The 19,316-nt window shown below is 42.2% G+C and overlaps 1 long non-coding RNA gene across 2 annotated transcripts in view; it reads left to right on the plus strand.

The window, feature by feature from the left end:
* The window catches only part of LOC309352252, a 100,409-nt gene that overhangs the window by 66,161 nt on the left and 14,932 nt on the right, over positions 1-19,316 (plus strand). The window contains exon 2 of one of the 2 annotated variants that reach the window (XR_014161197.1): positions 4,946-5,126. This is a non-coding gene — a long non-coding RNA (uncharacterized lncRNA). Of the gene's footprint in view, positions 1-4,892; positions 5,127-19,316 lie in introns of those variants that run through there. The other variant, XR_014161198.1, reaches the window with a different exon arrangement.

A 19,316-nucleotide genomic window follows, 5' to 3' on the forward strand; every position in this document is an offset into this window, starting at 1 on the left:
GGATGGCAGAGGACGAGATGGTTGGACAGTGTTCTCGAAGCTACAAACATGAGTTTAACCAAACTGAGGGAGGCAGTGGAAGACAGGAGTGCCTGGCGTGCTCTGGTCCATGGAGTCGCGAAGAGTTGGACATGGCAAAACGACTAAACAACATTGTCCCATTGCATAGATCATTGGGGAGACTTGAGGGATGTCCAGGAGAGCCCTGGGGGCTGTCCTTTCATTAACTTGCAGTCCATATATTCCCCGCATTCTCTCTGTGTGTGTGTCTCTGTGTGAGTGTGTGTGCTAGGCCCGAGCAACGCGGTCCAGGTCCGGTCCCGAATCCAAGGATTCCACGAGGAGTCAGTCCGACAGGGCCAAGGCAGGACACGAGGCAAGAAACCAGGCTACGTCAGGCACAGAGTCTCAGGCAGGTTCTAGCAAACAGCAATGTTGTTCCCGCAACCTGGGGCTGGGTCCGACAGCCTTTTATCTTTGTCGGGGTAACGACCGGTCCTGATCCCCTGGTGACTCACTTCCCTGTTTCGCTCAAAGGTGAGAACTCCTCCTGCGAGTACTCAGGTCTCTCCTTCTCTCAGAACTTTGTCTCTGCAGCTCAGGAGATGCCGGTGGATTACTAGACCCAGAGGCTGCCTCAGCCTCTCCTGACCCAACTGGCAGTGGAGCAGCTTTAAGTGATGGCCCAGCTGAAGGCAATTAGGTAATCCCTGCATCTGGAGCCAGGGCAGGCTCAGGCCCCTGACTCGGCCCAGCTGGTGCTTGTTGCAGGGGAACCTGTGCAGACTGGGGCTCTTCAGAATCAAGCCCCAGACTTGGTTCAGATGCCGCCTGAGGCAAAGGATCTGGTGCGGACTGAGACTTCTCTGGTTCTGAGTCTGAGCCCGAGTCCCAGGCCATCTCTCTCTCTCTCTCTCTCTCTCTCTCTCTCTCTCTCTCTCTCTCTCTCCAAGGAACATTCAGGGGAGCTGGTGGCTTTAACTTACAGCCCATTACCTCCCTATATACCTTTCTCTCTCTCTTCCCGCCCCCCTGGCCATTCTTCCTTGAGCCCACCCCAAAAAGAGGCAGGTTGGAATGGGATGGCAGCAGAACAGGGTGGGGCAGGGATGAAATGGGGGAATCCCCACTCACGCATGTCCTGTAACAGAACTCCAGTGTAAGTGGCTCCCACAGGGGAGCTGCAGAAACCATGTGGTTGGTCAAGGTAGCCATGGCTTCAAAAAGGTTGAGAAAACCACTGTCATAGATTGCATAGGCATGCCTCCCAAGCAATGCACAATCAGCTTCAATTCCAATGTGGAATGGGGCACAGAAGACCACTGGAGAAGGGCAAAATTGCCCTTCTTGTTGTTGAGCAGAGTGCCCTTTACTTCAGAGTAAACATGATTAAGATGGTGCTTTTAGAGGATGATATTCAAATGACTCCAGATTGATTCTTTGAATAAACAAGAAAAACTAAATTAAGTCCATCATCAGTTTTTTTGTTTTGTTTGCTAATTGGCTCCTCTTTGAAGATCAATAAAAGGAGAGAACAGTCCCTTGATTACTATTAACTATCCTTGAAATGTAACTCCTTTACTATTTAATGAATATTGCATTGAAAATGCTGTTTAATAATCCATAGATAAATGAGCAAGCTGAAGATTTGACTTTTTAAAATAGAAATATATTTAAAAGAAACAATAATGTCGCCTTTTACCTTGATAAATAGAAACTGAACATCCATATTAAAAGCAAAAAAAAAATGTATTTTATGAATACTTACAAAACACAATAGCTGAAGCAGTGTCCCGCCCCCCCCCGCCCCCCCTTGGTATGTTTGCTCCTTCAATTGTTACCCTGCAGCTAGAGCTGAGCGAATACTGGAACACACTTTTGTTAATATTACTTCTAATTCAAAATCAAATTTAAGCCCAACCTTCCTGATAACCCTTTGATGTTGCCTTCCAGCACAAACAAAAGAGATTCAGCTTCAAAAATGCCTTGCGATAGCTGAAGCTTGAGCTTGAATGTTTGCCAAAAGGAGTTTTAAGTACATGCTAAAATTTATTACCTTACATAACATCAGTTAATTCATAAAACAACTCAAGGGGCGAAATGCAATACCCAAAGGTTAATATAGCCTGTTTACCATATATATATATATATATATATGCCTATGCAAGTATATGCAGAACTTTCTGCAGCAGTAAACAATTGTAACAAAGGTCTCTTATAAAATATAAACTGGTAATGTCAAATGGTAACTATAAATTCCATGTAATCCGTCAACCTTGCAGTACAAAACTCTGCAGATTTACTCAGAAGTAAGTCCCAGTGAGTTAAATGGTACTTGCTCATAGACAGATGTGTATATGATTTCTTTGGTGATCATTCATAGCTGAGTAAGACTGTCTTCCATAAACACAGTTTTAACATGAGTCTATAAGTGACTGTGGAGGCCAATTCTGGATCCACACATCCTTTCACAGTGGGGACATTGGTTCCCGGGCAGGAGTTGATCACAGCATGGATTTGCCAAGCGTGCCTTCCTCCCAGCACGTTTCTCCCTTACGTCCTGCATTTCAGTGTCTTCAAGGCCCATGATACCTTTGGTAAAGGCTGTTCTCCAATCGGAGCACTCGCAGGCCAGTGTTTCCCTGTTGTCAGTGTTTATACTACATTTTTAAAGATTTGCCTTGAGACAGTCTTTAAACCTCTTTTGTTGACCACCAGCATTACGCTTTCCATTTTTAAGTTCAGAATAGTTGCTTTGGAAGATGACCATCAGCCATCCGCAAAACATGACCAGTCCAACGTTGCCAACCAGTCCAATCATTGCCTCAACAGACCCTGTGCTTGGTCTACTCAATGAGTTAAATGGGACTTATTCACATGTTATGGTGCATTGGATTGGAGCCTTAACCGTCTGTTAATTAAGACTATGCTTTAAGTTTTGCTTTTGAAGATTGATAGCATTATGCTCCTGCCCTCTTAAAATAAATTAAAATGAGGTCTGGGAAACTGCAGAACCCAGGGTAGTAGTGTTAAGAGTTCTGAATTATCTTTAATAGATTATTAAATTTGCTTCTTACCCACCGTAAAAGGAGATGGTGGCAGATGATGGAAGGAGAAGGGTGATAGAGCTGGTCTTTCAGCAGCACTGGTAGAACGGCCCTTTCTCCCATACCCCAGACAGCCATGCCCTGGAGCAATTTGTCCTTTTTTTGCAGCTTGGTGGAAAGAGGAGCCCAAGAGAGCTGGTTTTTCGCCGGTGGCAGCAACCTTGAAATGGACCTCCCTTCCCACGCTGTGGAACCACTGTCACTCTCTGGACTGGAGCCTCTTGGCTTTGCTACTCCTGCTCCTTGCTCTCTGCCCACCTGCCTTCTCTCAGAATGTGTACAATGGCAAGAGTGAGTCTATGCACCAGTTCCATCCATTAACTACCCCCCCCCCTAAATCTAGGCTGTTGTGCTTGCAGGGCCTAGAAGGAGATGAGGATCGGGCGGGGTGGTTTTCCACTCAAAGTACCTTGCACAAGACAACGGACCCCACCCAAAACAAAACACTGAAACCTTCAGCTGGGATTGTACATACCCACATAGGTGTGAGTTCAAATTCTTTTCTGTGGCGAACTCAAAGAGAAGAGGCCCAGTCCCTAAATATAGCAACCGGCCCAACCTGTATCCTTATCAGGTGTATAAAAGAGTTGCTTGTTGACATGTAGACTGTTCTAAATGTTACCTTGGTTGCTCTTTCCCCAGATACTTGATTAGTACTATAATTAGGCACTGGAGAATGTGACAAGGAAATTAATGTCAAGATGTCCCCCTTTCTGGAGATTAGGACTCTTATAAATGCCAGGAATACTGAAGAGTTTGCCCTCAGCGCTGCTGACCTCAGCAATGCTAGGCATGCTTAACAGGAACATGGCAGTAAATTGGCTGGGAGGGTTAGGATAAATGACAAGAAACGAATGCATTTGAATGGCTTGATGGGATGATGCTTTAAGTGCCCCTCCCCATCATGGTTCACTTGCTGTTTTCAGGTGTGCTCTCATTGTGGGGTGGGGGTTGAAGAATCCACAAGGAGGCATTAGTAAATCCCAGCTGAGAAGAGCCTGAGAAACAACTGTAAAATAAAAATAACAGTGACCGAAATCTCACTGGGGTGGGGTCAGATACATATGTAATTGTATTTGTATGCCACCTTTCCACAGTTCAAACCATGCTCAAAGCAGCTTACAACACAGAAAAAATGCATAACTACAGCATAACAAAAGCAATCATTAACAAATAAATAAAACGTTAAAGAATACACAACCAAACTGAACAATTTCCACATAAATCACAACAAGACCTTAAATAAAGATACAAAAAAACCTACAGCAGCAACAGCAACAACCCTGGTCCAACAAAACCCCCAAAACAATACTCAAGAGTCTGTTCGGAAACCTCAGCTTCTTGTAGCTGGAATCAGTCAGGTCCCCACCCTCCCAGGTGAGGTGAAAAAAGGCCAGCAAGGCAGGGAGCAGGTCTTTCAGGGCTCAAACAACCACAGTGGGCAAAGTTATAGAGAAATGAGAACTAAATGACAATCAACTTTGAAAACCTTTGGTTGACTGTTCCCATTCATGTCCAAGTGCCTGGGAATGGATTCTGTACTTGGACTTTTCTTGCAGATGCTCTTATGTTCTTCTATTCTTATGTTCTTCTATTTCTTGGGTGTGAAGAAGCTTTGGCCCTCCATGTTTGTTATTGAACTACAACTCCCAGCACTCCTAGCCATTGGTCATGCTGGCTGGGGCCAATTGGAGCCCCAGCCAGCATAACCAATGGCCAGGGATGATGAGAGTTGTAGTTTTATTGTGTTTTTAATATTCTGTTGGGAGCCACCCAGAGTGGCTTGGGCAACCCAGTCAGATGGGCGGCATACAAATAAATTGTTGTTGTTGTTTCAGCAACAGCTGAAGGGTGAAAGGTTTCCAATACCTGTTCTACCTGAAGGATTTTCTGGTCAAAATCCAGTTTAAAGATCAAGTATACAAAAAAGGGAGAGCAGAGACCTTGACGTAACGGCAGACTGAGCAATCACACAGTAAGAATCACGCAGGTCACCGAGTTAGAGTCTTCCCCATGGTGGTGAGATGCTTTCTATTTATATTATGGTAATTGTTTCTGAATTTGCGTCAATACTTATAAAATAGAATGCACACATTTTAAGCAAATGCGTCTTCCTTTGTCTTGGGGGGAAGCAATCAACAAATGTCCAACAGAACCATGAATGTTTATAATATGGAATTATGGATTTTGTTGGATGCTAGCAGAGAGAGAGAGAGAGAATGAACCAGACTTCTTCTTCCATTCCCACCTTTAGCATCTGAGAGAGGTTTCTTAGAAGAGTAAGAATCCCCATTCACCATAATGTAACACCAACACATAGCTGTTTACAGTGCTATTTTTCTAGAAAATGAGGCGCTGGAACTCATTGTGAACCCTCATTCTCTTAGAATGGAATGGTGTCCACATGAGATATGCCGGAACTGAGTTCCAGTGAGTTCCGGCTGAAAATAAAAAGCCCAGGCTGTTTATAGGATTCATTGCCAGCTGCTATTGACTGAAGTCCGACATCTTTTTGATTCATCGAATGAGCCATCTTACATATGTCATTCCTTCCTACATTCTCGATCAAACCATCTGGCCCAGAAAACCAGGCCAAAACCATACTTAAGAGACTGGAAAGTGGAGGAAATGAAAGGCTCCAAGAGCCATGAGAAATAAACACAACAAAAAGCACACCTTGGCAATAGAAGAGGAGTGTGGGTGGTGGAAAACGACTGGGATATGCACACATACACTTGCCATCATTTCAATTGCAGCTTTCTTATGTTGCGTAAATGCTTGTGAAGGATAGTAGTTTCTAAAGAGAGTGTTATTGCTGGTTGGATAAAATTCCTTCCAAGCAAATAAGGCAACTAAGTCCAACAGGTCCTGGCAGGTGCTGTTTTGAAACTTAGCAGCATCCCTGGAAGGATCACGGTAAGATATTCCCAGAGGTGAATGCCAGGGAAGAAGGGTGATGTTTCTTGAGACTAGAAGCTATTGGGAAGGGCAGTTAGCATCTGTGCAGCATACTGTCAGCATCGCCCTTGAGCCAGTGCACCAACTGGACTCATGCACTTCAACCCTGATTGGGCTGAGCGAGCTGGGTAGCACTGCCAGCGACCACCTTTCTCACAGGGACAGGTCACCGTGCTGTGGACTCACAGCTTAGAGCTGAGAGCACCGGATTCACTGTCTCAATAATACAGTTGTTGCGCAGCAGAGTTTTGCAGAGTCTTGCAGAGTATAAACCACTCGGAGAGCAGCTCTGTAGAATATCTTCCTTTTATTCTATAGCTACAACTATGATACAAAACTATATACAGAGCTAAAAGATCTAAGCATAAATCAATGCTACACTGAGAGTCTGCAGCTGCTCTTAGCAGCAACCTTATCTCTAGATACGATCTCTAACACTCTCTCTCTCTCTCTCTCTCCGATACACTGACTGACTCACACGCTGACTGATTCACTCACTGACTAATTAAGTAGAAAGCAGAACATTGCTCCTCCTCTCTGTAGAATCAGCAGCTCCTCAGGAGATTCTTGGATATGGGAGGGGTGAAATCTCCTCACATACTGCAAGGCTGGATGAGTGCTGAATGGTGCCCAGCCTTATCAACACTGGTGTAAACATTTAATTATGGTTTAGACATATTGAATGAGTCCAGTTTCACCATCTCATTGGTAGGAGTAGATCTAGTCTGAACTTCATAACATATGAAAGCATTTCTCCCTTGAAAACAATAGTAAGAGAGCTAATCAATAAACGTATGCTGCGCAACTCTGTAAGTAAAACTTTTTTTTTTTATGGTTACATAATGGGAGTCATGTAAGGTGGGGGACAGGATATAAAGCATCTGCATGCACCTTTGGCATCATGCAAGATCTTGTCCTTCCAACAATTTGAAACTGGACATATTGGTGTTTTGTACAATCAATGCTGCCTTAACCCAGCTGTTACATTCTGAGCTCAGGCAACGCAATGCCTCATGAGGGAGATTTTGTAACTTCTGAACCTTCTCACAAGGTTCTAGCCAAATCCTAGCCAAACTAATATAATTCATTATTCATGCTGTCTACTTAACAAAGGCCTTTTTAGCTATTATAACAAGTACTTCTTAGTATTTATGTATCTTAATAATCAGTTTTTTCCCTTCTATACAGAAAAAGATGCGTTGCCTTTAAAAGTGAAGGGGAAATATGTGAGTCTTTCAGTCTCTGCATGCCAAATTTCCTGTGCAGGTACCTGAGCAGAATGCAGCAAATGTCCTTGAAGGCCAGTCATTGTCACATTTTACAGTCAGCAAGCTGCATTTAGCAAAGAATTGTTTATTATTTCTTTAGGACACATTATGACACCAAAGAGGCCAGCATGAACTCTGAATAAAAATGACATTTTTTCCCCCAGTGCCTCATGCAGAAAGAGAGAACTGTTTACCATAAGAAAGATACCAAATGCATCTTCATATTGTAATACTGAAAGGCCTCTGAATTTATTTTACCTCACGGTTTTCCCTACTGTTGTGGACTGATGCCATCAAAAATAAATTTCAGAGTAAACAAAATTATATAGCCATTCAACAAATTTTCATTGCACGGGATACCATCATTAGTATAGAAGAAGCAAAGCAAATTTCCCTGTCTCCATTACCATGTGCTCTCTCTCCTGTATGACTGAAGCAATGTTGGGAAAGTGAGAGATGCAAGTTGGATGAGGAGGACATAATGTAGATAACACCAGAAAAACCGAGAGACAAGAAGCTTCAAATCCACATTAAACTCTCCTGTGGATAAGCCCTCAGACAGGATAGGAAAGCAGCCTGGACACACAGGGTGGCATTCAGCTAAGTTTTACTCGCAGGAAACCCACTTAAATGAATTAACATGACTGTTAGATCCATTAATTTCAGCAGATGTTTTCTGAGTAAAACTTGAATTCCACCCCAATGACTAATCTGTCCGCTCTGAATTTGTGAGCGGGGTGGCCATGTTGGAAAATGATGTGGTTTGTTATCTAAGATAAGGTCCACAATTCACACTGTGAAGGATTGATATCATTTCAATCATTCTGAGTTCTGTTTCTAGTTATAAAATGGCTGCTTTTAGTTTTAAAGGGTGTTCTGTCCAAAAGGATCAAAAGCCTACAGAAGGGCCAAAAATTCGGCCCAAGAAAAAGAAACTTAAGAGGAGGAAAGAAACCTAATGACTTCTGGAATGAAAAAGAAACTTAATAATTTTGGGGAAATGAAAAGTTACCCAGAGCTCTACTCTCCTTCTGATTGGCTGAGGGGTTGGGAAAAAGAGTTGGAATAATGTATACACTAGAACCAGTTGAATGTACTGAGGATACAAACCTATCACAAAATACAGTGAGCCAGCTGCCTTGGCTGAAAATTTTGGATACTATTAATGTTGGTTGCTATTTTCTATGGACAGAACTAGTAGCCAGTGCAGGGATTCACACACCCAGAGCCAGCTAGAATCCAAATACTAAAGTGAAAAGTTTAGATCTAGAAACCAATGTTGCAGCATAAAGTGAGTTTTGGGAAAATCTATTTTCCAGGTGATTTCTCAGTAAAACCCCACTTCTCTTAAAGCTGGAAAAGAGAAGAAAGTCGGCTGCTCGTTTCAGAAGCAATTTACATTTGACATTTAATTCTCACCATTAGTCATTTAGCTTTCTCCAGACAGATTTGGCACTGTGGAGCTAAAACTGCAAATGAAATCAATTTCTCCCATTCTCTAACAGGATATGTTTGTGTGTTTCAAAGCAAAATTCAGGGAGAGCGAATGGGAGGGTAGAAAGGACTTAAAATTGCCAACTGCCTCTTACATACAGAAGCATTTCATCCAGTTTCAATGCTGCTAGGTTAGCCACCTTATTAGCACTACTGTTATTAGGAGCACGGTCCATTACATTAAAAAAATAAACCCTAAATAAATACGTATTTGGCATGCCATCAACATACACATTCAAAATTTCACACATGCAACAACCAAAGGCAAAACTGAATATTGTACAAATTGTGAAAAGCACATAAACTATGTGTTTCGTGGGAATTTTGCCACTATATCTGCTTGCAGAGTTGGGTGCGAACACTGAAGACCAAAGGATTAATTTCAGACCCAGTGTGAACTTTTGTACTACATACAGGGCCTCTGGCACAACACTCACTTGAAGCCTAGTGTTATTTCATTTGGAAGCTGCAAGTGCGTAACTTGATGGTTTCTTCAAACGTCTTCCAAGGAGATGAAAAAACAATGCTGTGTTGTGCCTCTTTTGGCTCCTATTTATCAAATTGCTCATATCAGGGGAAAGAGGGGAATTTAGCACCACCTGTGAAGATGAAGGGTTATCCGGTTTCCTAATGTGCCAGTCAGAACAGGGAGGTGGCAGATTGGAAAGAACATAGGGTGGCTGTCATATGGCAGAATCACAGTTGCTCATCTGCCTGGAGAGAAAACACTATACTACAAAGAGCTGACAGTGGTGAAAAATAACAGTGGGCAAGAATCAAAGCAAGATGGGTACCTCCTACCCAGTCCTATAAAAAAAAAAAGAGATGCTGGCTAAAGTCTCATTTAAAATCTCACTCTGAAGAGTGTTGTAGACACATAGAATGCATACTAATTCTAGATAAATAGGAATCCTATTTGTGTGAGACTGTACTGTCACTATAGTATATGGAAAACATATAGTGAATCTCAACAGAAGTGATTTTCTAAAAGTGTGAAGAATAAACTTTGTTATAGAATGAATAGCATTCTACCCATGTAGACAACAGAAACCTTGCTTCCACATGGGATCGGTGCTCCTCCTGTATGCAGGGCTGTTGTTGTTGTTTGTAGCAGCCACACAACATTGGCATCAAAATGCCAGCCTGTAACTTTCCCCATTTAATCCAGATTAAGCCTTTCCATGGAAAAGCATTCCTGTTTAGCCTACCCAGATGCTTAGAAAGTTGAGGTGATCTTAATTTGCTTTAATAATTTAACTTTTGCATGCTTAAGCGTAGGGTTGTACTTTTTTCTTGATTTTACTGTTGTTGTTTTACAATCAAGCAGTATATAAATTTCATGAAATAAATGAATAATAAAAAAAGAAAAATCAAATGAGTTGTGTGTTGTTTTTTAAAAAAATATAAAGCCTGTAATCAGTGACCTGTCTAAATGTCCTATTTGCAATATTAAGCCCCTGTGTGGAAGAGAAAGGATGTGGCTGAGGCTCAGCGAGAAACATGGGCTCAGGTGGTGCATAATGTACCTTCTACCTCCTGTGGCAGGAATGGGGGACCTTTGGTCATACAAATATTGTTGCACTCCAATTCCCATCAACCCCAGGCAGCATAGCCAATGGTCAGGGATGATGGGAGGTATAGTCCAACAACACCTGGAGGACCATGGGTTCCCTATCCCTGTTCTCTGGCAGCGCTTGACCACTAAACTGAACCTACAGGAAGCAGTAATGCCTTCCTTACAGGTTTGTTGCATGTCCTTTTACCATCTGTACTTTTCCAATTCACCATATCTACTGTGCAGGCTAGCAGATCAATGTGAACAACATGTCTGTGTCAGTGGAGGACGATCCACAGAGCAAGCAGGGCGCTGCTCACCAGCCTCAGCCTGCCTTCACCTCTCCTTACTTAAAACCAGCCTAAGGAGTGGCACTGGCTGACAGCTTCCTCTTCCTTAGCCTCACTGTTGCCTTTGTAGAACTCAGCAGAGAAGACGACGGAGACAAACCAGAGTTACTTGGCTCTGTTTGCATTGGCTGTGGCTCCCACCTATGGTTTGCTTAGGTTGGCCAAACCTGCTAGCTGTCTGTTAGTATTTTCCTTTTTTTTAAGAGAAATTGCTGGGTTATGACTCTCAAGAGCTGGATCTTCCTGAATGGAGCAAATGCATCCCTCTTCCCCGACCCAAGGATATCGTAATGTAGGTGTGTTTCTATCTGTCTATGAAAGAGTACAAAGAATGCAGACTGCATTTTTTGAGAAACGCAGGTAAAGAAGCAGAGGTCTAGTTTTTAGGTTCTGAAAAGTGCCTTTTGGGAGACTGGTTGTCTGATAGAAGACAGTGGGGTTTTCTATTAGAATGTTTAGCCTGTGCACACTTACCTATGTTCAGCCTGTATACATGAATCCAAATATTACCAAACACCATAACGCTCCAGTGACCGCCTCCTAAAGGAAACAAGAGCTGCACCCCTGAAACTTCACACAGCTCAGGAAAGTGTGGCAGACATGACAGCAACAAGATTGTTTTGTCTTTCTAATAATTGATATTGATCCATTTAAAGACTTGTGCAGAATGTTCCAAAAACAGAACGTAAGTATGTGTTGCTAGGGTCAACTGGCAGACGTTGAGGCCTCACCTAATTTAGGCCATGGATTTGAGGCAACCTTTCGGTAATAATTCAAATATCCATTTTATGCATAGAGAAAATAAAGAAAAAAGGGGGAGCGATAGGAAGAAAATATTCCAGGAGGCATTTCAAAAAAGCATTAGAATGAGGAGAACATATTTTCAACTGCCTTTGTGCTACTGAAATATAGTTAACATTCTGATATTATAGAGGTGGACATAATATTCATCCCTGGATAGAAAGTAGTGGATCAAAAACTCATTTTAGCCTATATTGTACAAAACTGTCTGGTGTAGTGGAAGGAATTTATCATCTTATGGAAGTAAACCTAACAAAACAGGTTTCTGTTTCTTGCCAATCTGTCATTTAGACTGCCTTCGCCTAAAAGGAAGCCTGCCGTTCGCTGTCTCAGAACTGTGGTGAGATATAATGCAAGGGAAAGAGGTGTATTTAAACAAGGCATTCAAACCACCAAGTCTGCTAGCTGAAAGACCAGGACATAAGCATAAAGATAGTGGTGTGATTCATATTGGATGGATGCAACAGCCATCCTCCCACACAATGGAGCATGCATAAGAAGGGACCACCCATAAATTTAAAGTGAATAGTGGTGCTCCAGATAAGGGGAGATCCTGATTGGTCTTGGACCCCACCCTGTCCCCACATGAGGAGATTTGATACATGGGCATGCAAAGGACCCCTGTTTTCACACATGTGGTTAGCATGTTAGCTAGACATAACACTACAGCACACACAAACACACCCAACACAATCTCATCTGAACATCCCTTATGTGTTGTATATAGTACTTTCCCCATCCTATGAGTGAGGCTCCACTCTGCATGCCCTTGTATTGTAAGGCAAGACATGGACTAGTTTGCAGTAGCATCCCAATTGCAGGATGTCCTCCCCAAGGATACATTTTGAGGCAATCATGTTGGGTATTAGCAGTATCCATAACATTGGAGAATTTGGCATGCACAAATCCGAGGCAGCCCTGGGTACATAGCTGAATTATGGATTATGGTACAAAATTCCCAACCAGTTTTCAAGGAATCCAAGTATAGGAAACAAAACAGGCTGTCAAAACAAAACAAATTCCTTCCAATAGCACCTTAAAGACCAACTAAGTCAGTTCTTGGTATGAGCTTTCGTGTGCATGCACACTTCTTCAGACCAACACGGCTACCTATCTGTAACTAAATGGCAGACCAACACGGCTACCTATCTGTAACTAAAACAGGCTGTGTTTGCTACAACATCACCCCTGCTTCTAATATGATAAGGTATGAAATAATACCTAGTAGCTTGCTTCAGCTTTATTGAATGCAATTTCTTTCCTGCGGTTATGTTTCCAGAGCTTTTATCTTCAAATCATTTGGAAAACTTAAAAGCTATGCATTAAACCTGACTACTACTTAGTGCAACATGACAGGCTTGGGGAAAATAGCTGTTTAGTATTCAGATGTAAGAACGAAACCAAATTATTTTCTGTCCTAGGCACAAGCACATTACACAGCAGCCATTCCACCTATACTCCTTTGGTTGGCTTGGAATGAATCAAAAGCTATTAAGAGAAATAACAGAGCAATGTTTTCCTGACCCAGGCCAATTTCCATGACTCTCCAATGTTTCCACACCTGGATCACTCTTGTCACACATGCAGAAGGGTGCTGTGGGGAAGGATGACGCGTCCACAGTTGCATGAAAGTTACCAACCCATTTCTGAGATCCTCAAAAAGACTGATACCTTTTCAGAAAGAATTTTCTTTCCTGTACACACACAATGGGTTAGATTCAGACAAAGTGCTGTGTGCAATGTAGCAGAAAGTTAAAGTCACTCAATGATTTCTTTGCTCTGCTGGTGGAACAAAGCATGCAGAACACTGGATACAACCAGTTTCTTGGGTTTCTCATTTCTTTCCTGCAAAATTATGCTAGGCTCCACTTTTGAATGTATAATACACATAAGAGGACTGTTGCCACCAGAGCTGGGGTGCTTTATTAAAATCAAAAGGGCCTTATTAAATGAATGCCCATGTAGCTTGCTAATTTATAATTACAATGGTACCTTGGGCTACAGACGCTTCAGGTTACAGACGCTTCAGGTTACAGACTCCGCTAAGCCAGAAATAGTATCTCGGGTTAAGAACTTTGCTTCAGGATGAGAACAGAAATCACACGGCGGCGGTGCAACAGCAGCAGGAGGCCCCATTAGCTAAAGTGGTGCTTCAGGTTAAGAACAGTTTCAGGTTAAGAACGGACCTCCGGAACGAATTAAGTTCATAACCTGAGGTACCACTGTATTGTAGTTTCTCAACAGTGTTGACCAGAAAAGGAAGAAAGTCTCTTTGTAAAAAGAGAGAGAGAAAAAACAAATTTGGCCAGCTGAAAATACCCCTGGTCCCTGGCCCAAAACATCCTGCAGGTGCTTAGTATTCACAGATCTTTGCCATGCTATGCATTCTTCTTCATTATGAAGTGTCTGCTTTTTAGAAAGCAACCAGTATTGATTTTCTTTAGATCCTTGCTGTCACAAGAGCACCTAACTTAACACGTTTGCAATAATATTAATTAGAACGTAACGTGTGATGTGTGTTGCCTGATGAAGAAACGACAGTCACCTCCTATGAGTGATTTCCAAAGTTTTATAAAGAAGAACCGCCATTTCCCACTGCCTCTCCCTCCAAAACAGGCCTAAATTCACACATACAGCCTCCGAAAAGAAGGTTTGCTGTGGCAGGACTGAAGTCACCTGAATGAGACCTGCGAGCTGGATGCCTCCGCCCCCGGCCAGATAAAACGGAGGGAGGGGAATATCGGCAGAACCTGGGGCTCTCTTGATGTTGCTGGACTCTAGCTCCCATCAGCCCTTGCCAGCTTAGTCTATGGTCAGGGATTATGGGAGCTGTAATCCTGCAATGCCTGGAAGACCCCAGGTTACCCCCCTTCCCCCACTCGAGACTTTGCCTCCAGAGTAAGGATGGGGGAGAAATTCAATTCAGTTTGCATTTAAAGATGAACCTAACAAACTCGCGCTTTCCAAAACAATCATCCTTTAGCATCTGCACTTCTTTGAATTTTTCAATGCAGTTCTCTAGCCAAGCAATGTGTACAGAGTCAGATTTAGGTTTGATGAGGCCCTAAGCTACTGAAGGTAATGGGGCCCTTTGTATGCCCAGCTGTCCTTTGTCAACAACAAATTGTTCCTGCTTTTTGTGTTGAATATATGCTATATGGTCATTTCTGGACCTAACAGGTATTTAAAGCCATTTACTTACATCATAGGAGCCTACACAGCACAAAACACTGTTGCTGTATGTAGATTTGATTTTATTTGTTTTTTATCTTATATTTTGGAAATGTATATCCAGTCCCCCCCCTTTAAATTTTTTGGGGGGGCTCCAAGAGAGTGGGGCCCTAAGCTATAGCTTGTTTAGCTTGTACATAAATCCAACACTGCATACGAATATGCATATATTGGTGCATTTTTGAAAATGCATACATTAGTGAAAACAGCATACAGAAGTGCATTGTACTGGATAAAACTGCTTTGCAAAAAAAAACAACACCTCAGGTTTATTGGATAAAATTGCATACAGAAATGAGTATAAGGAGAAATTCACACTAAAATGCTGATGCATTTTCAGAAGACTTTTTTAAAAATCACAAACCCATCATTATTTCTATGCCACCTTTCCATAGTTAAAACCATGCTCAAGGTGGCTTTCAACATCTGGAACAGATGAGGAAATGCGAACTTAATATTGGAGGAATGAGAAACTGAAACAAACCAAAACTGGCAGATTCAGTTAAGGTCCCTGTACAAGCTCTCCTCCTTGGAATCCCCTCATGTACAGAACTGCAACGCTCTCCCCCACATTGACATATCTCCTGGCAGCAAGCACCCTCACCTCCATCTATTACATGTAGACTACAAAGTAGGCTTAGGTTTGTTTGGCACAAATGGTACATTTCAAGAAATAATCCTTGTTTTAACTAAACATTCTGTATTGCTGGATATAACAGGTCTCATAATATTAAAGGTTTTTAAAGAAGGATGTTTTAAAGCATTGCTTTGGAAAGCCGCTTATGTATATCCCTGTTTTTACATTTCCCCAAATATAGTTTCTGTAACAACAAAGAATATCAATCCAGGCAGAAATAGCTTAACCCCCATGAAGATACCTGCCTTTTCTAAGCATCCTTATATTTTTAGTCTAATGGCTCCTATTTCTTCCCAGGTACCGGTAGAAAAACTGAAGTGGCAACTCAGTAAACTCCCTGTACAGCTTCATGGTTGCAGATTTGTCGGGAAATATTTAACTACAGAGCTATGTTTGTGCTGCCGCTCAGTGGTCAAATGGTGTAGGGGACGTTGGAGAATGAAAGTTAATGTAAGCATGTTCACATACGGCAAACCAAGAATACAAATTTCAAATAATACATGGGAATTTTGCCTGAACGCAGACCATCCAAGTGTCCCTATTTTCCCGTGACAGTCCCGGATTTACAGAAGCTGTCCCGGTTTCTGATTTGATCCCAGAATGTCCCACTTTTCCTTAGGATGTCTCTATTTTCATCGAAGAAATGTTGGAGGGTATGCTGAACTTTGTTTCATATCTATAAAGACACTTGTAGGAAATCATCAAAAATCAAGGCACAGTCAAAATGCGTATTTCATGTGCATATTTCACAGAGAAATATCCACAAAAGTTTAAGATTTTGATGTCATTCCAAAATTTGGTCCACTGTACTGGTGTCTGTTCAGTCTCTGCAAATCTGAAGGGGTCGTATTTGACATTAGAAATGGAAATGCTGATAATTTCCAAACCCAAAGTGGCCAATTTCTGATCTCACGGCCACTCCACTTAATCAAAAGATGTTTAGAAGCACAAAGGTTATGAGGCTATGGAACTAGTGTTCACTGATAAATCTGACTGATTTTCATTTGGTTGGGCAAGTCTCGCATGTGGGCCTTCTTGGTAGTGGCACCCGCCCTATGGAACGCCCTCCCACCAGATGTCAAAGAGAACAACAACTACCAGGCTTTTAGAAGACATCTGAAGGCAGCCCTGTTTAGGGAAGCTTTTAATGTTTGACAGACTACTGTATTTTAATATTTTGTTGGAAGACGCCCAGAGTGGCTGGGGGAACCCAGCCAGATGGACGGGGTATAAATATATTATTATTATTATTATTATTATTATTATTATTATTATTATTAGATACCAGACTGCAACCATTAGGTGTGTTTAGACTTAATCTATGAGTATGCTCTCTCCTAGTGATTGAATTATATTTCAGTTTAATCAACTGATTCATGTACAATACCTCTGCCTTCAAAATGTGTTTACCTTCACAGTGCCCTTCATGCCAGTTATGAAATATTCTTGCCTGTACAAGCTTGTGGCACAATAAATGTGGCAGTCATAGAAGCCGTTTCTTATTTTGCCCCTTGGATCCATTCAGAGCTGAGTGCAATCTTCCTGTATAATATAGGTGCAAAAGACTGCAAAAGATTTATAGGTCTGACATGGACAGCTAGCTACCAGTACCTCTAGTTTTCAGATTCACTTAATTGTGTCGGTCCCTCAGAGTCATTTTGGAATATGCTTCAGAAGCTCCTCCACTGTAACATTAGGTTCTGAAAGCAAGAGAGATGCAAACAACCACTGACTGAAAATCAAGATGCAGCTGGAAGGCACAAATAATTACATTCCTGACTAGCTTTGTATATGTGTTTATAATTTTCCCTTGGTCAGCAGACATTGAAGAGTGCAGCCTCTCTACTGTGAATTTTCTTTCCACTCTTTTCATTTAAAACGCCGCTGCACATTTTGCAGGTCACTGCTCACTCAACCTCTGAGGATTTGCAAATGGAAATAAGGTGGACAGCTCATCAGGGTTGTAAATGCTGCACTTCCACAGACAGAGGCACACCCTTGCATGTTACAGGGACACTGTGTCTTTGTTTTGTTTTGCTTTTAAAAAAACAAGCATCCAAATCTCCACTGTGTCAACACTTTCTTTGCATACTGCTCCCCCCCCCCGCCCCCCGCACACGAAATAACAGGCAGGCAAGAATGAAACAAACAGGTCAACTACAGCTTTCTGGATGAAAGCATGTCATTTTATCTCATTCTGATTCTCAAGTAAGATGTCCTCTGTGTCCTTCTGCTGTCGGATCTCCAGCATGCCCAATAAAAGCTGCCCAGAGTTGCTAGGGCAATCCAGTCACATGAGTGGGGTATTATTATTATTATTATTATTAGGCAGAAATGGGGACTGATACATCAAAAGTGAAACAAAAATGTTGAAATGAAGTGAAATATATTTGTACAGACGAGGACCTGAGCTCAAGTGGTAGATGCTATCAGGTGAGAAAACCCAGAATCCAGTTCTGAAAGCTGCAGGTCATGTCATGCACTCTTGGCTCTGGTGCATTTTACCTCATAGGTTTACCACTGAATGTCCACTCAGCTAAGAGCTGCAGCCAATCATGGCTTGCCAACAGGTTTCTAGCAAAAGCAGCTGGGGAGGTTTTGGGGTGCTGGCAGGTTGCTCAGAACTCTGTTCTGGCTTGCTTCAGCTCCCCTGTAAACAAAACAACAACCCTGCTAAGTTGTGCATATGTAAACAAACCAAAATGTTAGAAATCACCATGCAGTTCACAACCAGAATTATGGTACTTTTGTATTTTCATTGCCTCAGGAGTGCCATTTAACTGCAGAAAAGCAATTTAAACACATCCTCACCTCGGTAGCCCTTTCGATTCGTTCTCTCCACGTGCTCACAGGATGTGAGGAGAGGTGTTAATCCCAATGCCCTCCTCTTGACTCAAGTGATATTTCATTACTCTGTGCATATCCAGCAATGCATATTGGGTCCTTTTCACTTCAGACCACAAGGGCAATTGGAGCACCTAAGGCAAACTGTCCTGATTACATGAGGCAGGCTCCAGAACCCAGCAGTTCCTTTGGCAAGGCAACTTGTGCCAGATGCACATTTTATTCAGCAGAACATGCCTCCCCATATTATTAATCATCCTATATAGCTTCAATTAATCTCTCTCCAACTATACGAACCGCCACAGGAATATAAGCTCAAAGGAACCAATAATAGAGTGTGGGTCAATTAGGAGGAAACAAATCCAGCAAATGTAACTCATCCGTGGTAACCGTTTAATATCTCTAATATCCGCTGGGTAAAGAAAAGCACCTTAACTTGTATTCCAGTTCCATAGGGCTTCATTTTAGGCACAAAGGTCCCCCAAGTCTGGAACGAGATTCAACTATCATAGGTCCTGTGCTAGTTTGCTTGTACGGCTGCCCTGAGTACTGTGTTTATGAAAAATAAGTAAGTTTTAGTCAAGACAGCATAGAAGCTTTGGAAATGGTGAAGCTTTGCTGATATTTCTAATTTCCCATTTGCAAATGCTTCAGTTATGTGCATGGTACAATATTGACCAGATGTGCCTAAGTCTTGCTCCACAGGCTCCCAAGATGAATGACAGTTATGAATGAGCCTGCAGAATGCTTTTGTGGTTAATCACAACTCCGATAGGCCTCCACGGGCAGATTGTCAAAACTAGCAATTTTGCCATCGCAGCATCTTTTTAAAGCAGGATGTCAGCTTTCATATATCTGAGGCTCAAGGCTTATCATGCAAAGAAGAAATCGCATGCACGATTTCAAAAGATACTTAGGAGAACTAACAGACTTCAGATGTTCAGAGCTGCTATACTGACCCTTTTACAGCGCACCCTCCATCATTCTTCAGCTGAAAAGAGGGACATTTCTCACTTCCCCTCAACTGACCCTCCTCGACCCCCTATTTTTGCCCCCCATCAGAAGAAGGGC

The sequence above is a fragment of the Podarcis erhardii genome (genome assembly GCF_964252035.2).
Source record: "Podarcis erhardii genome assembly, chromosome: 11".
In the NCBI taxonomy this organism is placed as follows: Eukaryota; Metazoa; Chordata; class Lepidosauria; order Squamata; family Lacertidae; genus Podarcis; species Podarcis erhardii.